This window comes from Arvicanthis niloticus, chromosome 21 (assembly GCF_011762505.2).
Source record: "Arvicanthis niloticus isolate mArvNil1 chromosome 21, mArvNil1.pat.X, whole genome shotgun sequence".
NCBI classification, from domain to species: Eukaryota; Metazoa; Chordata; class Mammalia; order Rodentia; family Muridae; genus Arvicanthis; species Arvicanthis niloticus.
The window spans coordinates 40,495,470-40,517,449 of record NC_047678.1 but is presented as its reverse complement, the minus strand read 5'-3'; the positions used below and the strand labels follow the sequence as shown (position 1 = coordinate 40,517,449).

General features: G+C 45.5%; 1 pseudogene; it reads left to right on the top strand.

The window, feature by feature from the left end:
- Window positions 1–10,566: 10,566 nt before the first annotated feature.
- Window positions 10,567–17,287, top strand: LOC143435366 (PCNA-associated factor pseudogene; annotated as a pseudogene).
- The last annotated feature ends 4,693 nt before the right edge of the window (window positions 17,288–21,980 follow it).

Below are 21,980 nucleotides of genomic sequence, written 5' to 3'. Positions count from 1 at the left end.
GAATATCATTAATAGTCTCACCATGGGCTCCCTCTTGTGTCATGGGTCTTAAGCTGGACCAGTCATTGGTTGCCTTTCCCTTAAACCCTGTACCATCCTTTATGTAACCCTATACATTTTTTACGCAGGGAGAATTGTGGGTCAAAGGTTCTGTGGCTGGGTTTGTATCGCAGGCCCTCCATTGTAAGTCTTCAGGCCCCAAGTTTTAATATTAAATAGACCGGTCATCTTAGATTCCTCATCTTTGGGTCTAGTTTACTATTGAATTTTCTGGGACTTCTTTTGGATTGGCTTGAAATGTTATCCATGTAAGCATATGATTTAAGGGACATTTTAGATCACTCTGTCTCTCTCTTCTGCCTCCTCCCTCTCTTAAAGATATATGAACAGCTGCAATGGAACACTGATTTTCTTTATTCAGAGAGAGAGAGAGAGAGAGAGAGAGAGAGAGAGAGAGAGACCACCGCCACCGAGTACCTTGGCCAGCAGCCTCCTCTGCCTGGAGAAAGGCACAGCAACCCTGACCATGGGACTCAGTGGCATCCTCACAATGGCAAACCGCACGTGCTGCAGCCGGCATACCAGATTTCTAAGACACTTAGCCAACCTAAGATTTACATGTATGAATAAGTTAGGGCGTAAGTAATGTAAAAGGGCCTGGTGTGTACAGAAAGAGTATTTTAATTAGGAACTAATATGATCCTAATTTTTAAAATATCTGTTAGCACAGAGATACTATTTCAATTTGAGTGTAAAATGTCCTCCACTGGCTTATATCTTAAATCTTTGGTTCATAATTGGTAGTATTATTTGGGAAAGTTCTACAAGATTCAGGGGTTAGGAACACTATCATTCATCTATCTGTTTATCTATCACTATCATGTACCTCTCATGTACCTATTTATCATCTGTCTATTATCTATCTGTCATCTCTCTATTATCTATCATCTACATATCATTTATCTATTATTTATCTATCATCTATCATCTATATATAATCTATCATCTATCTATTATCTATCTATCACTTATCTGTCTCTCGATCTCTCTCTCTCTCTCCAGGGAAAAGCACCTGTTTCATTCTAGCTCTTAGAATTCTTGAGAGAAAGAGATGTCTTTGTATCCTAAATAACAGCTGGAGGGTTAGCGTGTGTCTTAGGGTTACTGTTGCTGTGATGAGACACCATGACCAAAATCCAGCTGGGGTGGAAAGGGTTCATTCAGCTTAGACTTCCACAACACTGTTTACATCATCAAAGGAAGTCAGGACAGAAAGTTAGAGCAGGAACCTGGAGGCAGTAGCTGACGCAGAGGCCATGGAGGGGTGCTGCTTACAGGTTTGCTTATCATGGCTTTCTCAGCCTGCTTCCTTATAAAACCCAGGACCATTGCCCCAGCCACAACGGGCTGGGCCTTCTCATGTCAATCACTGGTTAAGAAAACGTCCTCCAGGCTTGCTGCCTACAGCCTGATCTGACGGAGGCATTTTCTCATTTGAGGCTCCCTCCTCTCCAGTGATTTTAGCTTGTGTCAAACTGACATAAAAGTAGCCAGCTCACCAGATGAAGGTTTTTCTGTCTGTGTGTTCTGCCTCCTGTCTACCTTGTCTTGCCTTGTAGGATGGTTTGGCAGTTGAAGTTTCTCTGGAAGTTTCTTGGGGGGGGGGGGGGTTGGAGGTAAGCTTTCACTGGAGTATCACATTCTGTAAATCCCGGACTCATGTGAGAGCAGAGCAACACGATTTAAAAAATGATGGAATGGGCCTTGCGGTTATAAAATTGGGCAGTCTGATCAGAGGGATTCATTGTCTTTTCAATGTGTGTCTCTGGCAGCTGTGGGAAGTAAAAAGTTTGCAAGGGATGCATCATTCCTGATTTAAATCAGCTGCTCCCCCTCCCCCGAGACCGCCCTGCTTTACTACCCCATGGGCCAGAGGGACTCTGTCTCATACCAAGCAGCATTCAGTCTGTTCAGTCTGCATACGAGTCTTTAGAAAAACAACCATGCTTTCTACCACTGAAGAGCATCAGCTGAGACTATCAGGGGCCCTGTTCAGGTGGCAACTGCTGCATGACTTTGGGGCAGACATTGGTCTTAACATCTCCAGAAAATGTTTTGCAGTGGGTCTCCTCCTACAGGGTTCTGCTTCCATGATGCTCTGTAAAGTACACGGGAGTCACATGACCGTAGACTGAGCTCTCAGGGGTCCAGAGCTAAAATAAATATTTTCTCCTCTAAATTGCTCTCGAGGTACTTTGGTCACCGTGATCACGTATATTTTCTCCAAATTACAAAAGTATAATTTACACACGGGGCACAAGGCAAGTGCAAGTTTGGAGCCACTGTGCAGAGTGAACCATTACTGAAATTTTCTCTCTTAACCTTTTACCTTCCATTCTTTCTGCAGATAACTGTGAGTGACTTCATCTCGCCAGGCACTGGGCTCCTTGCTGAAGAGAAGGAAGTGACTCTGCAGGTTTGTCTGCCCTTTGCTGTTTTCTTCCACACTGCTCCTTTCTGTGGGGCTTGTCCAGTAATGGGGGTAGCGTGGCTTTGAGGAAAGCCTCAGACCAGGCTTACGGATTCATCACAGGACTTGCAACACATTAATATGAGGAACTTGGCACCGAACCTCACGCTTGGCGGGCGCTCAATCAGCAGGAGCTATTGTTGGTTTTTATGATTCTTTTAGCGTTTGGTCTTGTTAGCAATTGCAGCTTGCAGCTAATTCTACTCCTACCTCAGTGTTAGCTCCAAGCTTATTTTTAAGCACTGACTTTTGGCTGGTTAAGATGGGGTGTTTTTGTTTTGTTTTTTGTTTGTTTGTTTGTTTGTTTGTTGTTTTTGTTTTTTTGGTCAACTTGACACAAACCAGGGTCATCTGGAAAAAGCAGATCGAATATCAACTGAAAAAAAAGTCCCCCATCAGAATGGCCTGCAGGCAAATCTGTAGGGTATTTTCTTGATTGACTGATTGACACAGGAAGGCCCATCCCACTCTGTGACTCTGTGGGGTGACCCCTGAACAGGTGGTCCTGAGCTGTAGGGGAAAAAAAAATGCTGAACTGAGCAAGCCATGGGGAGCAAGGCAGCAAACAGCATTCCTCCATGGCCTCTGCTTCAGCTCCTGCCTCCAGGTTCCTGCCTTGGTTTCCCCCAATGATGACTGTACCCACAAGGGAAACAAACCTCTTTGTCCCTGAGTTCCTCTTGGTCATAGTGTTTTATCACCTCGGTAGATAAACAAACTGGAACTGTCTATCCTCGCCTTTCCTAAATTAGGCTGTATCCTCTGTACCATCTCCAGGGGCCTCCCAAAATGGCTTTCTTACCATTTTCAAAGCATTTTGATATCATGGCTCCTGCTGAGTAGAGCCTTCAACCTTGCCTTCAACCTACTGTGTCATGGGAAGGTCAACACAGACCTTATGCCTCACTCCTTAAGGTTGGGAAGGTTATCCAGTCAGGTTATCCAAGATGGTCCCTGAAAAGTAACAAGCCATTGGTTATTTCCCCGCTAGTTTCAACAATACACGAGTTTAACCATCTATGAGTCTGTTAGCTTCCAGGAGCTTCCCCGGTAGGACAAAAAGCTTCACGAGAATGGCACATCCCCTTGTCCCAAAGTTAGAATTCCGAGAAAGCGGAGACCTGTGAGCAGCCAGCACTCATGGGAGTTTGGAACTAAATCCACTCACATCCTAAAGGAAAACTGGGATCCGTAAGCACTCTGTGTAAGCAGCCTGCATTCCAAAACCACCAGTGTGAATGAGTGAAAACCCAATGGGCTACAAAACTGCAGAAAGTAAAGGAGCAGACCTGGGGTTACCATCTATTCTAAGTGACAAAATTATTATCCTTGGTCACAGAGAGACCAGTTGGCTCCTCACAGTTTGGGTGTGTGTGTAATGGACAGGACAAAGGTGACATCGTGAGAGCTATTGTGCCTCAAATTATTTCTCAAGCCACGTTTCTTCATGATACTGTTATGATGCTGCTGTAGTTTGGAAGATTTCTATTAAATACTGCTGTCTCCATTATGGCTGTGTCAGGACATCGAACTGTATTTGGTGTGGCTGGGAGTTAATTAACTAATTAGACAAACCATTGGGCTGAGAGAAGAAACATGACCAATGTTATTCATTTTCTGATCCTTGTCACACACAGTCATGGTCTAACAACATGAGGAGGTACGGCCGAGCTATCAGCACAGTGATTGGCTGGGCATTCCAGTCTCACTATCCCAACCAAGAGCTATGGTCTCAACTGGCAAAGAATGAGAAGATAACAAACAGATGAACACAAAACAGCACAGAACATCTCTACCACACATGCTCCACAGATTCCCCGTGTTGATTACTACCTTCGAACCAAGAGCCTGGTCAGAAATGACTTTAAAAATCAGATTATCATGTTTGCCAAAACCCAAGCACCTTGGAAAGGTACAGAAAAATATGAGGATTTCCTGGAAGGTGCCACAACATTGTTTTTATTCTAAGCTAGCTGGTCAGCCTGAGAAAACTAGTCAGCAATAAACACGACACTCACCAAGTAGTGACCCCAAGGTCACAGCTGCACAGGACATACCTAGAACCACCAGGAATGGTTCATCCCAGGCCTTATGAGAGAATTACCCTTGCTTTTTTTTAAAAAAAAAAAAAAAAATCAAAATGGATTTGGACTGGTGACAATGTTTGCAAACAAAATGGTAAAGTACAGGGAATCCATATGATTGAGTCTCCATCACTAAAAAAACAAAAAACAAAAAACAAAAAAAGGCAGTTGGAGAGATGGCTCAGTGGTTAAAAGCACAAGCTTCCTTCTAAAGGACCGGGGTTCAGTTCCCAGCACCCACATGGCAGCTCATAACCGACTGTAGCTCCAGAGGCTCTTCTGGCCTCTACAGGCACCCGACACACACATGGCGCACAGACATACATGCAGGCAAAACATCCATACACCTGAAAATAAGATAAGCATTATTTTAAGGAGAAATATTTTTTTTCCTGATGTTGCAGTGAATCTGAACGTCGAAGGCATTGCCCTGAGTAAAGAACTCAGACTATAAAGGAAACTTAGAGCCAGCGAGATGGGTTGGCGGCCATTCTTGCTGCCAATGCTGAGTTTGATCCCTGGGGACCCACATGCTGGAAAGAGCAGATGCTCATGATGTATCCTCTGACTCTCCACATGTGCACCATGGCATGCAAGCACTGATACGCATGCACATACACAAGCACACACACATGTACACTAAACATTTGAAAACCTTCCTTTAAAGTATACATTTATATGAAATCCTAGTAAATACAAACTGCTGTCTGAATAGACTGGAATAAAGAAAATTCCTAGGGCAGCCACTGACTTTGGGGTTGTGCGTCAGTCAGCTAATGGCCCATCTCTGTAGGCTTAGATTTTTTTTTTTAAACCTACTTTTAATAAGGGTTCACAAATGCTTCAACCCCACTTCTAGCCAACCAACCAAAGGTAGGGAAGAAAAGATTGTAAATAGGACAAGGGGATGTGGGCCTGTTTAGAAGTAGTTCTTTGGGGGTGATTCCAATCTCCATTTGTCAGAATACCAGCAGCCCAGTTCAGAAGTGTCAGGTTACTAAATAGGAATCTGCAGTGGTGGCACAATCCAACAGAAACCACCAGGCCTCTGCCAAATTGGCCCAAGTCAGCTGGAGCAACCAGAACCAGGAGAAGCTCTCTGCTGTGCCTCTCTCAAGGAAGATCAACTAAGTCAAAGACTCGAGATCCACAAAGCATTGCAAGGCTATCTATTCAAGTGCCCAGTCACTGTCCCTTGAGTCACACCACATTGCCACATTGCCAATGTGGTCCTACCACATTGTGCCAAGTCTCAGCTTCTCTCCATGACTCCTTTGACTCTACAGATTTCATGCCACACCTGTGAGACTTTCACACTACCAGGTTATGCTGCCAGCATGAGATATTGCCATGCATACCATCACCACCACCCCTCACACCTATGAACCACAGCTTCTGTGTGCTTACCCTGAGGAAACACTTCCGAGAAGATTTATCTCAATGATGCTTGTCTTTTCTTAATCACAGCTGATTTCTCAGCTCTAGCTGAGCATCGTTGAGTGACCCAGTAAAGCACAGAAGGTTTTATTCCACAGACTCGTAATCAAAACTAATATGCAAACATCCCTGCTGGAGTCTTGGCTTTGCTCTGAAACTTCACAAGCCAGATCTTATTGTCTGTGTTTCTCTCCACATTCTCTTTCAAGATCCCAGAGAACATCCAGTTGTTAAGTTGTAAGCACCCATGGGGTTTTTTTTTTTGTGGTGATTTGAATAAGAATGGCCCGCCCCCACAGGCTCATTATGTTTGAGTGTTTGGTCTCTAGTTGGTATAGTTGGGAAGGATTAGGAGGAAGGCTTAGCACAACTGGGAAGATGGAGTCTTGACTGAAGAATTATCTCCATCAGACTGGCCTTCACCATGTCTGTGGGGCATTTCGTTGCTTGCTAGTTGATGGAGGAGGGCCCAGTCCACTGTGGGTGGTTTGTTGGATTGTTGGAGGAACTGTGTCATTGAGGGTGAGCTTTGTGGTTTCAAAAGCCCATACCAGACCCATTCTCTCCTCTCCTCTTCTTCTTCCTCCTCCTTATCTCTATCTATACATCTATCTATCTACCTATCTATCTATCTATCTATCTATCTATCTATCCATCTATCTTTTCCCCCAATAGCTCTCAGTTACTGCTCCAGTGCCATGCCTGGTGCCATGCTCCCCATCATGATGGTCATGGACTCACCCTCCGAAACTATAAGCTATCCCTCAATAAAATGCTTTCTTTTACAAGTTACCTTGGTCTTGGCATCTCTTCACAGTAATAGGAAAGTAACTAAGATGCTTTTTAAACCCAAGGTTCCAAATGTTTCCACATTCCTTTGCAAAACAGCACAGTCAGGTCTGTCACAGCAATATTCCAAATCTCTGGTACTAATTTCTGTTCTAGTTTGCCTTCTGTTGTGACCAAAGGTGTCCCTGTTGGAGGGAAGGACTTACCTGTCCACATCATGGCCCATCACTGAAGGAAGTCAGAGCAGGAAAGGAATCAAAGATCTCAGAGGGACACTGCTTACCAGCGTCTTCCTGCTTGTGTTCAGGTGTTTTAACAGCTCAGGACCTCCTGCCTAGGAGTGACACCACCCACAGTGGACTGGGCCCTCCTCCATCAACTAGCAAGCAACGAAATGCCCCACAGACATGGTGAAGGCCAGTCTGATGGAGATAATTCTTCAGTCAAGACTCCATCTTCCCAGTTGTGCTAAGCTGACATGATCAGCCACCACAGGACCTTGCCTCTCATTCTCTGAAGGTGCCGTTACATACGTAACAGTATTATTAATTTTAGCTAGAAAATTTTTCCTTCAACAATCTAATGACAAATATGGATTTAGTGAGTGATAGGTAAAAATCACCATATTACAGATCTGAGAATATGACCACATTTTCTCTGGCTTCTTTTCACTCATAAAACCCGATGAAGCTTTGTTTGCATCTCTACAGCATCTTTCCAAAAAAACAAAAATAAAAACAAAAACAAAAAAACAGCCTTTTGCAAACCTTTAAAAAAAAATATTTGTATAGCTGGAGACAAGGTTCAGTAGTTAGAGCACTGAATGCTATTGCACAGGACCTGGGTTCAGTTCCCAGCACCCATATGGTGGCTCACAACCATCTATGACTCCAGTTTCAGGGGATATAATGTCCTTCTTCTGACCTCCAAGGGTACCATGCATAAATGTAGTACACAAGCATACATACAGGTAAACATACATACACATTAAATAAAGTAAATACATCTAAAGAATGACTTATTGGTCCTTACAAAGGGCCATACTAGCAGCTTGGTAAAGGATGAGGATAAAAGAAGTGCTAGACACATTATTCTCAGGATGCAGGATGCAGGAGGTGCAGCTATGGAGGCTGAAAGAAAGCCATAGTGTATGTGTGTGTGAGTGAGACTGCATGCGTGTGTGACTATGTGTACATATATGTGTAGGAAGAGCTAAGGTGGGAGGAGTAAAGAAAGGAAGAGGAGAAGGAAGAGGAGGAGCTAGGAGAGGAAGAGAGAGAGGCAAACATGGAGCAGATGTTCACGTGTCTCCAACAGTCAAAGGTAGTTGGTATATCTAGGTTGAGTATTAGGTCACACTTCTGATTGTATGGGCATCTTGTTATTGATCATTACCAAATATATAAAGCCTTTGGATAATCTAAGTTTTAGAGTCTCATCTGTACTGAGCCCATGTGGTTAGCGGAATGGTCTGGGCACTGCCCAGCCTTGTGGAGACAGCATGTAAGATTGGCAGAGCCATCTCCCACGCTGGTGTCTTGTGGGTGGCAGGGCTGGTGTCTCTGGCTGGACGTTTCCAGCTGCGGCATGCACGTGGCCTCATGGCCACGTGGCTGATCTTGGCAGAGCCACCACAGCCTAGACAGTCGGAATAACCAGTGGCCGCTATTTTTAAATAATTACTACAACATATATGTATGTACATGTTTATGTGTGCATCTATGTGTGTGTATTCGTGTGTTCACTTGAGTATGTTTGTGTATGTGTGTATATGAGTGGGACTATGGATGTGTGTGTATACATATAGGTGTCTGTATGTACGTGTATATGTCTGTGCCTATATGTGTGTATTTGTGTGTGCACTTGAGTATGCTTGTGTATGTGTGTATGTGAGTGGAACTGTGGACGTGTGTGAGCGCGTATACATTTAGGTGTATGTATGTATGTATGTATGTGTGTGTGTGTGTGTGTGTGTGTGTCTATGTGTGTGTGCACTTGAGTATGTTTGTGTATGTGTGTAGGAGTGTATGTGTGTACATGTATGTGTGTTTCTGTGCTTGCGAATGAGTGTGTATGTATGTATACACTCATGTTCACAGTACACTCACACAAACTTGCTCATTCTTGCACAGCAACTGTATCAGTGGGATGGAGAGATTTGAACGGTGATGCTGGGACACTGCAGAGAATGCTGGGAGCTGGGGGGGGGCCTGCACAGTTGACAACCATTGCTCCTCCTTGGCATATCTGCATTTGACAAAATTAGAAATATTTTTCTGCTTCCATACTGGGTGTTGAGATGAGACAGATATGCATGAAATTAAATGGAACAGAAATAAATAGCGATTGCGCCCTACAGAGGGGTATGCGTTCGTTAGCAGACCAGACATTAACTGCAGAGGCAGCATTTCCTTTGTTGATTAGATTACTTTAATGTTGATTGAGTGAATAATGACTTTATTGGGAAACTTTAGCTTCCATAAAGAAGAAACATTACCCAAGATCATTTATTTGAGGGAGGATAATGAAATTTTTTTTAAAGATTGGCTAGAACCATTAAAAAAAAAATCTTTCAATTTCATTTCATTGGGTATATAAAAGGATTAGAATTTTATTTTATTGCCTCTTACATTTTAATTAAGGTTTTATGTTTAATCTTGAAGAAAAATGTTTTATTTTATTTTTAAAGATTTATCTTATTACTTACCTAATGTGTGTGCATATGTGCAGGTGGTCATGGAGGCCTGGAGAAGCTGTCCAGTCCTTGGGGGCTGGTTATGGGTGGGGCTGGAACAGAACTTGGTTTCTCTGCAAGAGAAGCAAGCATTCTTCACCACTGAGCCACCTCTCCACCACCCCCCACCCCCCCCAAAAGGAAGTTTTAGATCATGGAAGAGACACACAGAGGATATTGCTTTAGTCAGGATGGATACATTGAAGTGAGTGAGTGCGCGATTTGCCTTTAGTTTATAGTGAGGACCTGAGTCTGTATAGCAGGACCTGGGAGACTATTAATACTTCGTGATGAATACAGTCTGCAGAACATTGGAAGGTGGGACTCAAAAGGACACGCAGTCACCTTCAGGTGGATTCATAAGAAGATTTAAGTCAAAAGTATGCTGAGCCGGGTGGTGGCAGCGCAGGCCTTTAATCCCAGCACTTGGGAGGCAGAGGCAGGCGGATTTCTGAGTTCGAGGCCAGCCTGGTCTACAGCGTGAGTTCCAGGACAGCCAGGGCTACACAGAGAAACCCTGTCTCAAAAACACAAAAACAAAAAAAAAAAAGTATGCTGAGCGTGAGTAACGGTGTCTCCTGCGAGGGTGCTGAAAGCTGGGCTGGTGGGGGCGGGGCTCTGTGGGCACAGAAGGCTGAGTGAAGCTCAATTGCCAGCAGAAGGGTGGTGGCGTGCTGCGCTAGTAATGCCTGTGGGTCATTCTTCCAGATGGCCTGGATTACAACCTTCTCCATTTTTAAGGATCTCAGAACAGTCCAGGTAGAGGACATCAGACAAGCACTTGACATGTTGTGACTTGACTGGTCATATGCATACTAAACAGGAAATGCGGGCTGGCTGTAAAACCCCAACCCGTACCCAGTGATGTCTTCCAACGAGGTTCCATCTACTAAAGATTCCACCACCTTCTCAAGCTGCACCACCAACTGAGGACCGGAAGCCTATAGGGGACGGTTCATATTCAGACATCCTTATCTGCATTAAGATTTCCGATGCCATGTCTCTCGTGGATCCTGCTGCACACTGAAGGCGGCGTCCAGTGCCGCAATCCAGCTTGCGCAACGGCGGATGAAAGGTACTGTCAAATATAGGAAAAGGACGTGGTGTGGTGTTTTGAATGAAAAACATTGTTTTTCACTGAACCTCATAGATTCAAGAATATGAACACTTGGTCCCCAGTTGTTGGCGTGGTTTGGGGAGCTTATGAAACCTTTGGGCGATGGAGGCTTGCTGGAGGAAATGTGTCACTGGGGGAGGGATTTAAGGGTTTATTGCTTCTCCGCAGTTCCTATCCCTGCTCTTTGCTTTGTGTGTGTGGATGGAGAATGTGAGCAGCCATTCTGCTCCCGCTGTTCCTGTAGCTACTACGCCTTCCCCACAGCTATATCCCTCAGGACCCATAAGCCAAAATACAGTCTTTCTTAAGTTGCTTTTGGTGGTGGTATTTTTATCACAGCAACAGAAAACTAATACAAAGGACTTTCTTTTATGACCTTCGAAAACAGAGCATTAGCTGGACCGGGTGGCACAGGCCTATCGGCCCAACCCCAGGGAGACAGAAAAAGAACAGTGTGTCAGACCAGCCTGGGTGACATAACATTTTCAGAGGCAGCCTCACTATACAGAGATCATGTTCCTGAAAAGCCAAGGGTTGGAGAGAGAACAGAGGAAGAAAGCTTCCAGCCCAGCAAACAATAATGAATAATAAAAGTCCACCAAAGACAGTGTCAACAAACACTTGTTACAGCCAGAAACAATGTTTCTCTCTGTCACATTCTGTCTGCATAACCAGCTCTTGTGTTTCCAGACCTGGGATCGCCTGTCTACTTTTAAGGAAGTTTTCCACTTCTGGGTGACAAGGGAGTTAGAAGGCTGCCTGATGCTTCTTCATTCAGTCTGACAGGTCTCCACTCACAGAGGTGGGTTACCATCTCTGTAAAAGCCGGCAGCCCGGAGCATGCTCCTTGCAGGAGAAGTAATTAGAGTAGCAGGTGCAGTCCTTGCTGCCAACACTCAGAACTGTCCTTCTGTGCTGTCATTCCCCAGAAGGCACAACTTTTAGCCTGTAGCTTTTATCAGCCTGCAGGCAAGCTGAGGGGAAATCAGGGGAAAGTTGCCTATTGACAGCAAAGCAAAACGGCTCTGTTTAACTCATTCTAGTGCCAACAACGAATTTTAAAAAGGACAGTGGTAAAATCTTCTGATTAACTAGAAAGTGCATACGTATTTTATATGGGTTAAGCCAATTAGTACTCTGAAGATAATAGCATTTTATAGAGGTCCCATAAGTCTACAGGGCATTTCAATCTATCCTGCCAGGTAGTCAGTGCCTTAGAAAGAGATGTCAGTGAAGCTTGGTCGTGCAGTTATGAAAGTAATGTAGGAGCCTGGGGATAGACATGAAAGACACACCCCACTGGTGTAATCCAAAATGAACATTTACAGAGAGCACTTCTTCAGAACGGTTAGAAACTGGACTTGGAAGTTTATAAAGCGGCACACCCAAGACTGGGGAATGATGGGTAAGAATCAATCCACTACCCAGAGCAGGTATGACATTCTTGGTAATGGTATTGTGCTGGCTGGTTTTGTGTCAAATTGACACAAGCTAAAGTCATCAGAGAGGAAGGAGCCTCCCTTGAAGAAATGCCTCCGAGAGATCCACTTTTCTTAATTAGTGATCAATAGGGGAGGGTACAGTCCATGGTGGGTGGTGCTATTCCTGGGCTGGTGGTTCTGGGTTCTATAAAAAAAAGCAGGCTGAGCAAGCCAGGGAAGCAAGCCAGTAAGCAGCACCCCTCCATGGCCTCTGCAACTAACTCCTGCCTCCAGGTTCCTGCCTTGGTTGAGTTCCTGTCCTGACTTCCTCCAATGATGGACTATGATCTGGAAGTGTAAGCCAAATAAACCCTTTCCTCCCCAACCTGAGTTTTGGTCCTGGTGTTTCATTGAGGCAATAAAACCCTGACTAAGACAGGAGTCTTGTACCATGTCATAGTCATTCACTTACTTATGCACCAGAGGCTACTGTGAGCTCTGCACCACAGGGGCACATCCTGTCTCCAGCATCTGGTTCATCCCAGTACTCACTGAAGATGAAGTTGAAGCAAGTGAAGGGTTGAGGTGTAGGTAAGGGCATCAGAATCCAGCCTGGGTCATATAAGAGTCTGCAGTTCTGATTCTGTGGTTTATTTTTCTATCCATTGTCCATCAGTCATTAAGTATGGCACATAAAACCATACCTGGAAGTTCAGTAAGGTAGAGCAGGTTGAGATCTAGAGACTTGGTGGGCACACACCTGAGACTTAGATGATTCCCAGCTCCCTGCCAGACTCCTATCCTAGAACACATGCCATGGTCCTCACATAAAAGAAACTTGTCCTGTGGTCACACAGGCTCAAAACAGAGTTCTCTCTACTAATGAGGTACCTAGAGGCCCAGACAGCTTAGCCAATAAGCTTCTCTCTCCAGACTTCCTCCCTGAGAAGTGGGTATGTTATGTATCCATATTCTGCCATGAACAGCCAATCAACTGTTTAGAACCATGGACTGTCTCTTTCTTTAAGATCTGCCATAGGGAGCCGTGGAGAAGGCATTGGACTACAGAGCTGCAGCTTAATTCTCCTGTAGAAGGATTCTCTGTGCTCCCAGTCACAGCTGCCACCAAGCCTGCTTCTGCCAAGCTAAGGACAATCATTGCTGGGACAAGCCAGAGCTTCCCCTTTCCCTGGCCCCCAGACTAGCTAGACACTATCCCCAGCCCTCCAGACCCGACTCCATTCTCAGCTCTTCCTTGACTCCCAGTTGTGCCTGGATGTCCAAGAGTTTGAGAACCCCATGGCCTGGACCTTGTTGTAGACCGGGGGACTCCCAAACTAGCTCCGGCTTCCCCACGTCTCAGACTGCACTTTCCTACTCCTGGAGCAATGTCCAGCACTACCCTACAGCCCTGCACTGGCCAGCATGGGGTAAGCGCAGTCAAGCTCCCCCCGCCCCCCATTCTGCCTCTTCAAGCTGCCATGCTGCCATGCCCTGTGGTGGGACAGACTGATGTAGACCGACAATTAGGGATCAGACAAGTGTCCCTTTGAAAGGAAGATCTTGGAATCTCATTTGCTCACAGGCTCCAACTTAGCAAGCTTTCTTGTACAGCCCAGATCACTTGAAAGGGGATGGTGCCACCCACGGTAGGCTGAACTTTTCTACAACTAACAATCAGGACAATCCCAGACAGATGTACTACCTACCAATTTGATCCGTGGACTCCCTCAGTTGAGAGTCCCTTCTCAGATGGCTCCAGACTATGATGACCATTAAAGCCAACTAAGCCTCATTTTCCCCGTAGCGCCCAGGTCTAGATTTCCCTGGCTCTGGTCCCAGGGATCATTCTCCAGCTTCTAATCCTGACTCAGGCACAGTTCTAAGAAGCACACCAACTGCCTCTGTTATCTGTCAGTTTCTTTCTTCCTAGAGAAGATGTCTCAGGACTTCCAGGTAGGTGGGCTCGGTGAGATTTATCAAAGTCAAAAAGAAGCTCACTCCAAGCCATGCTTCCCATGGAACACTAAAGATGGAGTGGGCAGAGGGTGTTTGGAGGCCTGACCTCTGCTCTGCCCTTAGCTGAGTCACTCTGTCATAAAATAATGGAGAGATTAACAGATAGCCTGGGCACCCAAGGGCACCTGGTGAAGGTCTCCTGGCGCTCCAGGCAGGCACAGACTGCACCAGGTGCACGAGATAATTAAGAAGCCACAAGTGTGCAAAGTCTGCTCCATCGAGGCCACCCAGATTGTATCTGGAGACAAATGACAAATGTTAATTGCAATATATCACCAGCTCATGTCAAGGGGCTTCAGGCCGAGTCACCTCTGCAGTTCTGAGGTGTGGGTGGGGAGGGGACAGTAGACTTGACAGAGGCTGCCAAGCATATATCAACTGTAATTAAGGATGGGGGCGGGGCAGGGATAATGGTAGAGTTACTGCCAAAGATTATCCTCGTTAGCTTTCTCTGTTGTTATTTTTTCCCAGGTTAAGTATCCGATTTATTCAGTGCTGAGGGCCCTGAGGCTGCAGCAGGTTGTTGCACAGGGTGTTTAACACCTGTCTCCCCACTGCACCCAAGCGCCAGACCTTGCAGATAAGATAAATGGAGTTGATCTTCAGACTTGGAGTCCAGGTGGGGGCTGCCATCCTCGTTAAGGGTCCCTGCGGGTCATGTAGCCAACCACAAGGTGTTTGGCTTTGTACACCTATTGGGAGACGACCTTTAGCAGAAAGCGGCTAGATAGCAGCTATCCACATGCTAGCCACGCCTCCAAGGCTTACATCATATCCAGGCGCCTACAAGGGGCGTGGCAAAAGTGTATAAATACCCTAGATTTCCCCTAAAATAAAGAGACTTGATCAGAGACTTGATCAGAACGTCTGTCTTGTCTTCATTCCTTGCGTCTCTTCTCTTCATCCTCACTCTTTCTCCCTCTAGACCCTGACCCGAAGACCGGAGTGACAGTTTGAAGCCAGGCAGAGTGGAGCAGGCCGAAACATAGTAACTAACCAGGCTTTTTAAGTCTTTTGTCTCAAGCCAGGTAGAGCGGAGCCGGTTGCAACATACACCCTGCTGCATATGTCATCCACAGACTCCAACTCCCTGGCCGTGAGTCCTGTAGAAACATGGGTGGGGCCTGCAGAATCCAGGGACACACCTTAGGTGGAGTCCTTTGCAGTCAAGGTATTGTACAGGGCTGCCTTTCTATAAAGGTCCTTTCCCAAAGTGGCATCAAGCACTACTCCCTTCACCATTAAACAGATGGACCAATTCTCTTCACTGCTAACAGTGAGCTGGCATGGGAGGGGCGCTCTGAAAGGCACAGTGCCTGCTTTGCCCCAGGTCAGTGCCAGCACCAGGGTGAGCACCACCAATAACCACAGCTGCCACCCAAACACAGGGCCCACCATTAATAGCTATTCCTTTAAAAAAAAAAAAAAAGAATTATTTTTAATTACATGTGTGTATACGTGCATATGTGCCTGTGTGCACAAAATGAATACAATTACTTAGGGAAGCCACAAGAGGGCATTAGATGCCCCAGAACTGGAGTTAGCTATGAGCCGACCAGTGTGGGTGCTGGAAACCAGCAAGCACTCTCAACAGGTGAGCCATCTCTTGAGCCCCCTTCTCCCAGCTCTCTTAAGAGACTTCCCAGCCTGCCACACTTGCCTGGTTCCCACAGGCTAACACACTCCCTCAGTCTTCCCATCATGCTCTCCTGTGCTCAGCTTCACCCATGATCTTTCCTATATCAAAGCAGCTGTCGAAATCTAGTTTACATAACATTAGTTACACGGTTTGGGGAAATTCGGGTATTATCTTGGGCCAGATATAGCTGTTCTTCATGCCTGCTCCTTTCTGTCCACCCGAGGACTAGTGGAAGACAATGGTTAATGTTTGGGCCCAGACGGCTGGAAGCAAGCCAACATGCTCTTCTGTGGTGGCCGTTCCTCTAGAAATGCACCAGCTGTGGGATAATCACAATTACATAGTTGGGATCCTGGAATAGTTCTCTGAGAAGGAAGGACATAAAGGAAGAGGCTTGGAGAGATTGTGAAAGGCAAGAACCAGGTGCTAGAAGGTTTCCCTTCCACTGGACTTCTGCACAAATCTTGAAAAGGGACACAGGGTGACAGAGAGGGAAAGAAAAATACTGACCAGTGTGACAGATGTTTAGATTCTGCTCTACCATATACTGTGGATCCCTGAAGGATGGGCACGGCACCTGGAGCTACCTGCATATGGTCAAGTTATTGAAGGTTCCGTTATGGATGGGGAAGGGGTCCTGGAGGACCCACTCCTAGCTAAGGAGCTATTTAGTCCGTTGATAGCTACTAGTGGAGAGATAGTCACTTGTCTTTACGGGACGTGGTCACTGGTAGGTTGCCATGCTGCCATGGGTGGTCCCACACCAGTGTGCGTATGGACAGAGCTAATTAGTATAAACAGGGAGCTCTTAAGTAAGAGAACATGGAATTGGGAGGGAAATGTGTTGGAGTGTCAAAGGAATTGGAAAAGGGTGGAGATAATAAAGATACATTGTTCATATGCATGAAAATTTCAAAGAAAAATATTCTGTTTTAAAGTATTTGAGGGACTGAGGAGATGGTTTAGCAATCAAGAGTACTGGCTGCTTTTGCAGAGGACCTTGTTTAAATTTCCAGCATCCACATGACAGCTCACAACTTCCTATGATTCCAGTTCTGGGAGATCTGACTCCCCCTTCTGGCCTTCATAGGCACTGCATGCACATGATAGTTACCAAAAAAGCTGTGCAGATAGAATACAATACAACGGGGTTCTTGTCCAGTTAAGACATCTGCAGTTGGGGAGACAGTAAAAGTTGCCTCTTCCTGTGTGAACACAGTGTGGGCAAAAGCAAACTATGTCCCAGGAGCCTACAGAAAAGCAGTGGCTTCTCGACCGCCCAGGAAGGTGCTTGCCTCCTCCACCTGCTGAAAATAAGTGTGCAGAAGGGAACCCAGTCTGTGAGCGCCCAACTCCCAAGTGGCAAAAAGACATCGGGAAATTCTTCAGGCTGTCCCCTAAAGATTCTAAGAAAGAGAACCAGACTCCTGATGGGGCAGGAAGCAGTGGCTTAGGAAAAAGCAAAGAGAAAATTGTGCCCTTTGCAACCTGATCACAGAGATGATGAAAATGAATAGAACTTACTCATCTGAATACTGTCTTCAGTTTACTTACATATTATAGGATGTAAATTTGGGTAAACGCGTTTGTCCAATTGGGTTGCTGATGAAAAAAATGAGGCTAGAATTTAACCATTCAAAAGAAGCCAGCTATAAAAGTGGAGAATTTTTATACTTTGTAAGTTTGAATTGCATACTTGAATTTATGTCATATGCTCCTTTTTTTACCTTTAAGCTTCTTCCTAAAATCAACATTACCTGAAGCTCTAATTACTAATCTACTGTCTTTGCTTAGATTTTTGTACTGATGTCATTTTATGGGCATTGACGGAAATCGTGCCATATTGTTATGGCATGTTTGCTTTAAAAATTTGACTTAGTCTTTTTTACATTAAAAAAATAATATTAAAAAATACAACACAATACAATATGATACAATACAATACAAAATATCTTGGAAGCAGATACCACACTGACTTCTCTGCCCCTTGAGTATGATGTTCTGCAAAGGTCTTGAGTCCCCCACTCTGGGTTAAAACAAGCATATGCATGCCAGCCCTGCTGGTCTCCCTGTGGCTTCATGGCTTGTGAAGGATGAGCTTCTGCGGCCTCCTCACCAAATTGCTGAGGAAGTGTCTCCACCAAAGGGGTCTCCATGAGAACAGATGTGTCTATGCAGACTTCAGGTGAGCTTGCCTGCAAAGCCCGGGCTTCTCACACCCTGAATAGATGCCTATTGAATCATCATTCCCCATAGCTCAGTCTTTAAAACGGTTGGGTGTTCATAAATAAAGAAACCCTTGCTTGCTCAAGTCTAGCAAAAAAAAAAAAAAAATCTTTATGTGGGCTGGGGAGATGGCTCAGGTACTAAAGTGTTGTGCAAACATGGGTACCTGAGTGCAGCAGATACCCAGCTCCTATGCAAAATACCAGGGTAGGCTTAAGAGGCCCAGCTGCAAAGTCAGGAGGAAAGGACAGGATCCCCCCAAGCTAGCTGGCTGGCCAGACTAGCTGAAGCAGAGATCTCTGTGTTTAAGTGAGAGACCTTATCTCAATACATAAGGTGAAGGGTAATCAGTGAGGACACCCAACTCTAGACTCCACACATGCGATCACACATGAATGTTCGCACGTACATAAATGTGCACACACACATGAACATGCACACACACACATGAACGTGCACGACGCATGCACTCATGAAGAGGAAAAAGAAAATGTGATATTTCTAGGATTTTGGATCATCAGATAGATACACCTGAGGTAATTACAGTATGTGAAGGACTAGAAGGTTCTAGAAATCACTCTTAAAACTATGACAGACCAAAGATAGCATGGATTGCTGTACTGGCAATGAAAAGAATGTGAAGGAAACAAATGCAGTTATGTATGCTAACCTACTGTGTGCTCCTAGTGGGCAAGTCTCCCTTAGGTGGAAGACCCCAGAATGCAGGGGTTATGGGATGCAGGGGTTACAGTACACCGGGAGCCAGCCACAAGTCGCGGGTCTCAGGTTCCCCCAAGGGGCTTCTTTATGCCTCTGCTGCTGCTCTAAGAGAATCCTCGCTGCTCTCCTTTCTAGGGCAGCAGTTTCCAGCGTAAGCTGAGAGTAGATGCAGCAAGGGCAGCACGTCCTACATCATCTTGACGGCACCTCCTGTCCAAAGCAAGGATTTGGGACCTCTCCCCATCTCCAGTCCTATTCTTCTAGACAAAATACTACAGGTATGGGTTACGAGGCTTAAAGACAAAGTTTTTAAAGACAGTGAGGGAGACAGGGAGTGGGGAATGAGAAAGAGGAGCATCAGCAGCAAGCCTGATGGAAACATTGTTTCATGTGACACCTTTGCTCTCTGCGAGCATTTATTCCAGCGAGGCAGAGCTGGACACAGTTCACCAAGCTATCCTCTGGCTTGGTCCCTCAAGTTACTCCATGCCATGGGCCATCTGCTTTATTTCCCCCAGTCTGAATCCATCTTAATAGCTTATATTAATACACAGGATCCTGTCTCCTTCCCCCACCCCGTCTCTGTCCGTCTCTCTCTGTCTCTGTCTCTCTCTGTCTCTGCTTCTGCCTCTGGCTCTCTTTTGGCTTTGTCCCTGTCTGTCCCTGTCTCCAGCTCTATCTCTTTCTGCCTCTGTCTTTCTCTGTCTCTCTCTCTTTCTCTGTTCCTGGCTCCGGCTCTCCCTGGCTCTGGCTCTGTCTTTTTCTCTGTCTCTGGTTCTCTCTATCTGCCTCTGTCTGTCTCTGTCTCTATCTCTGCCTTTGTCCCTAGCTCTGGCTCTGGTTCTTTCTGCCTTTGTCTCTGTCTGGGTCTCTGTCCCTGTCCCAATCCCTGTCCCTGTCCCTGGCTCTGGCTCTCCCTGTCTCTGTTTCTGTTTCTGTCTCTGTCTCTGTCTCTGTCTCTGTCACTGTCTCTGTCTCTGTCACTGTGTCTGTCTCTTTCTCTGTTTTGGACTCTCTCTATCTGGCCTGGCTCTGGTTCTGGCTCTGGCTCTCTCTCACAGGTGCCTGTGCCCTCCTTTATAGGGTATCAGTTAATAAGATGCCCCACGGACATGCTCAAAACCAATCCTGTCTGGGCAATTCTTCAATTGAAGTTCCCTCTTCTGACATGACTCTAAGTTTGTGTCACCTTGACCCCTAAGGTGACTATCATGATTGTTCATATTCAAGCTCCAGGTAAAGAAATAATTTAGTAGTGGGACTCAATGAACACTGGCTCATTTAGTAGTGGGACAGTCACTTTTTATGTTATTTACAAAAAAACACCTTCCTCTGTTGGGTTTAGAGCGATGGGCCTAGTATTCCTCCCATGTAGAATGCTATGGCAAAAACCACAGTTAATGGGACACAGTGGTGCATGCCTTTAATCCCTGCACTGGGGCACAGATATAGGTGGGTCTCTGTGTGTTCCAGGCCAGCTGGGAGTATTGACTGATGCTATTTTAAGGACTAGATCAGCAATATTTGTAGCAAGGAAAAAAAAAAAAACCACCTCCCTTTTTTATAACCACAAACCATTGTAGAAAGATGTTTTGGTTGTTTGTATGTATGTATGTATGTAATGTATGTCTCTCACACACACATACACATATATGTATATGATGTATATGATGTATGTGATGTATATGTTTATGTTTATGTATATGATGTATGTGTATGTATATGATATACCACAGGCTGGCCTTGAACTCTTGATTCTTCTGCCTGTCTCCAAAATACTAGCACTACAGGTGTGTGCACGACATGCCTCCATAGGAAGCTGCTGCACATGATCCAATGGAACTTACTTTAAGCTTCTTATCAGAGGTAGGGAGGGGATATGTCGTCTCCTCAGCTGTGGTGGACTCAAGTTTACTCCCTGTTCTGTGACCAGGAGTGGGGTCATGCTGACTGGAATTAAGAGACCAGTCCCTGGAATTCAAAGCAGAGCAAAGCAAGCAAGAGTATCCTATACCTTTCACTGTGCCTCATCTCCTCACATGGCCTGTTCTGTTCATAGAGTTTAGAGATCAAACACAGGAAGATGTATTTTGCTCCTCAGAGCCTTCGGTGTCGTAAAAAAAAAAAAAAAAATAAGCATGTTTAACATTGAAAATAGCTTTATGAAATGGAGAAGGGCTGACTCGGGGACACCGTGGGGAGCAGAAACCGGGAGGCAGCTACAGGAAACAACATGAGCAATCACTGCTTTCTGGCCCAACTTATCATATCAGGATGCAGCTTGCATCCTGCTAAGAAGCTTCACTCCTGCTGTGGTTCCTGAGAACATTCAGAACACAATTCCCTGAAATGAGCAAGTGAGTTACAGGCTTCAGACAAACATGGCTCCTTTGTTCCTGTGATTTTACTGTGGGACATTAAAATCTCTCCTACCAAACCTTCCAAAGCATGAGGACAAGCTTCAGGCCTCAAACAGGAAACAGCAAAGGAGGTGACACCAGAAACAGGAAGCAGTTCTCCCAAGCTTCAAGACACCCATCAGTCAACACTAGGGTTCTAGTCTGAAGGGAATAGACAGATTTTTTTTGAGATAGTTATCTTGTGCAGCCCAGGTTATCCTCAAACTTACTACGTAGCTAAAGAGGACCTCCAACTTCACATTGAATCCTCCTGATTTCTCTCCCCAAGCTCTGGGAGGTTTATACCACCATGCCCACTGTGTGGTGCTGGAGATTGAACCCAGGGGGTCACGCATGATAAGCAGGCACTCTCCCAGTTCAGCTGTGTCCTTATCCCAGGATCTTCTATTCACTCTGGTTGTCACTAATAATCAGTGGCTCCCCTGAGGAGCAGGGAACCTTTTCAAGGGGAGTCAGTCCCATAAAAGCCAGCACAAGTTTTGCCCTGTGTCTCCTCCATGCTAAGTCATCTCCCACAGCTTTGCCTTGAAAGCCAGGCTCGCCAGCCTCACGGTGATCACGGAGTCTGCCATCAACTGGCAACATATGTCTACCAAATGCATTCATTCCATGTCTGTCCAAATATTTTGAAAATGTTGTCTAGTGTAAGTAGAAACCCCAAAAGTAAAGGCAGTAGAAACCCATTTGCTTATCTCAGGAGACCAGGTTCCCCTCTGCCCTCCTGGCACCTGGCAGCAGTTCTGATGGCTCCAAAGTATGGTCCTGTTCACTTTCTGGCCCTTCCACTGACCCTATTTATGGTTTGGCAGCTCCCCAGCCTCTGTATACCTGCCACTCTGTGCTG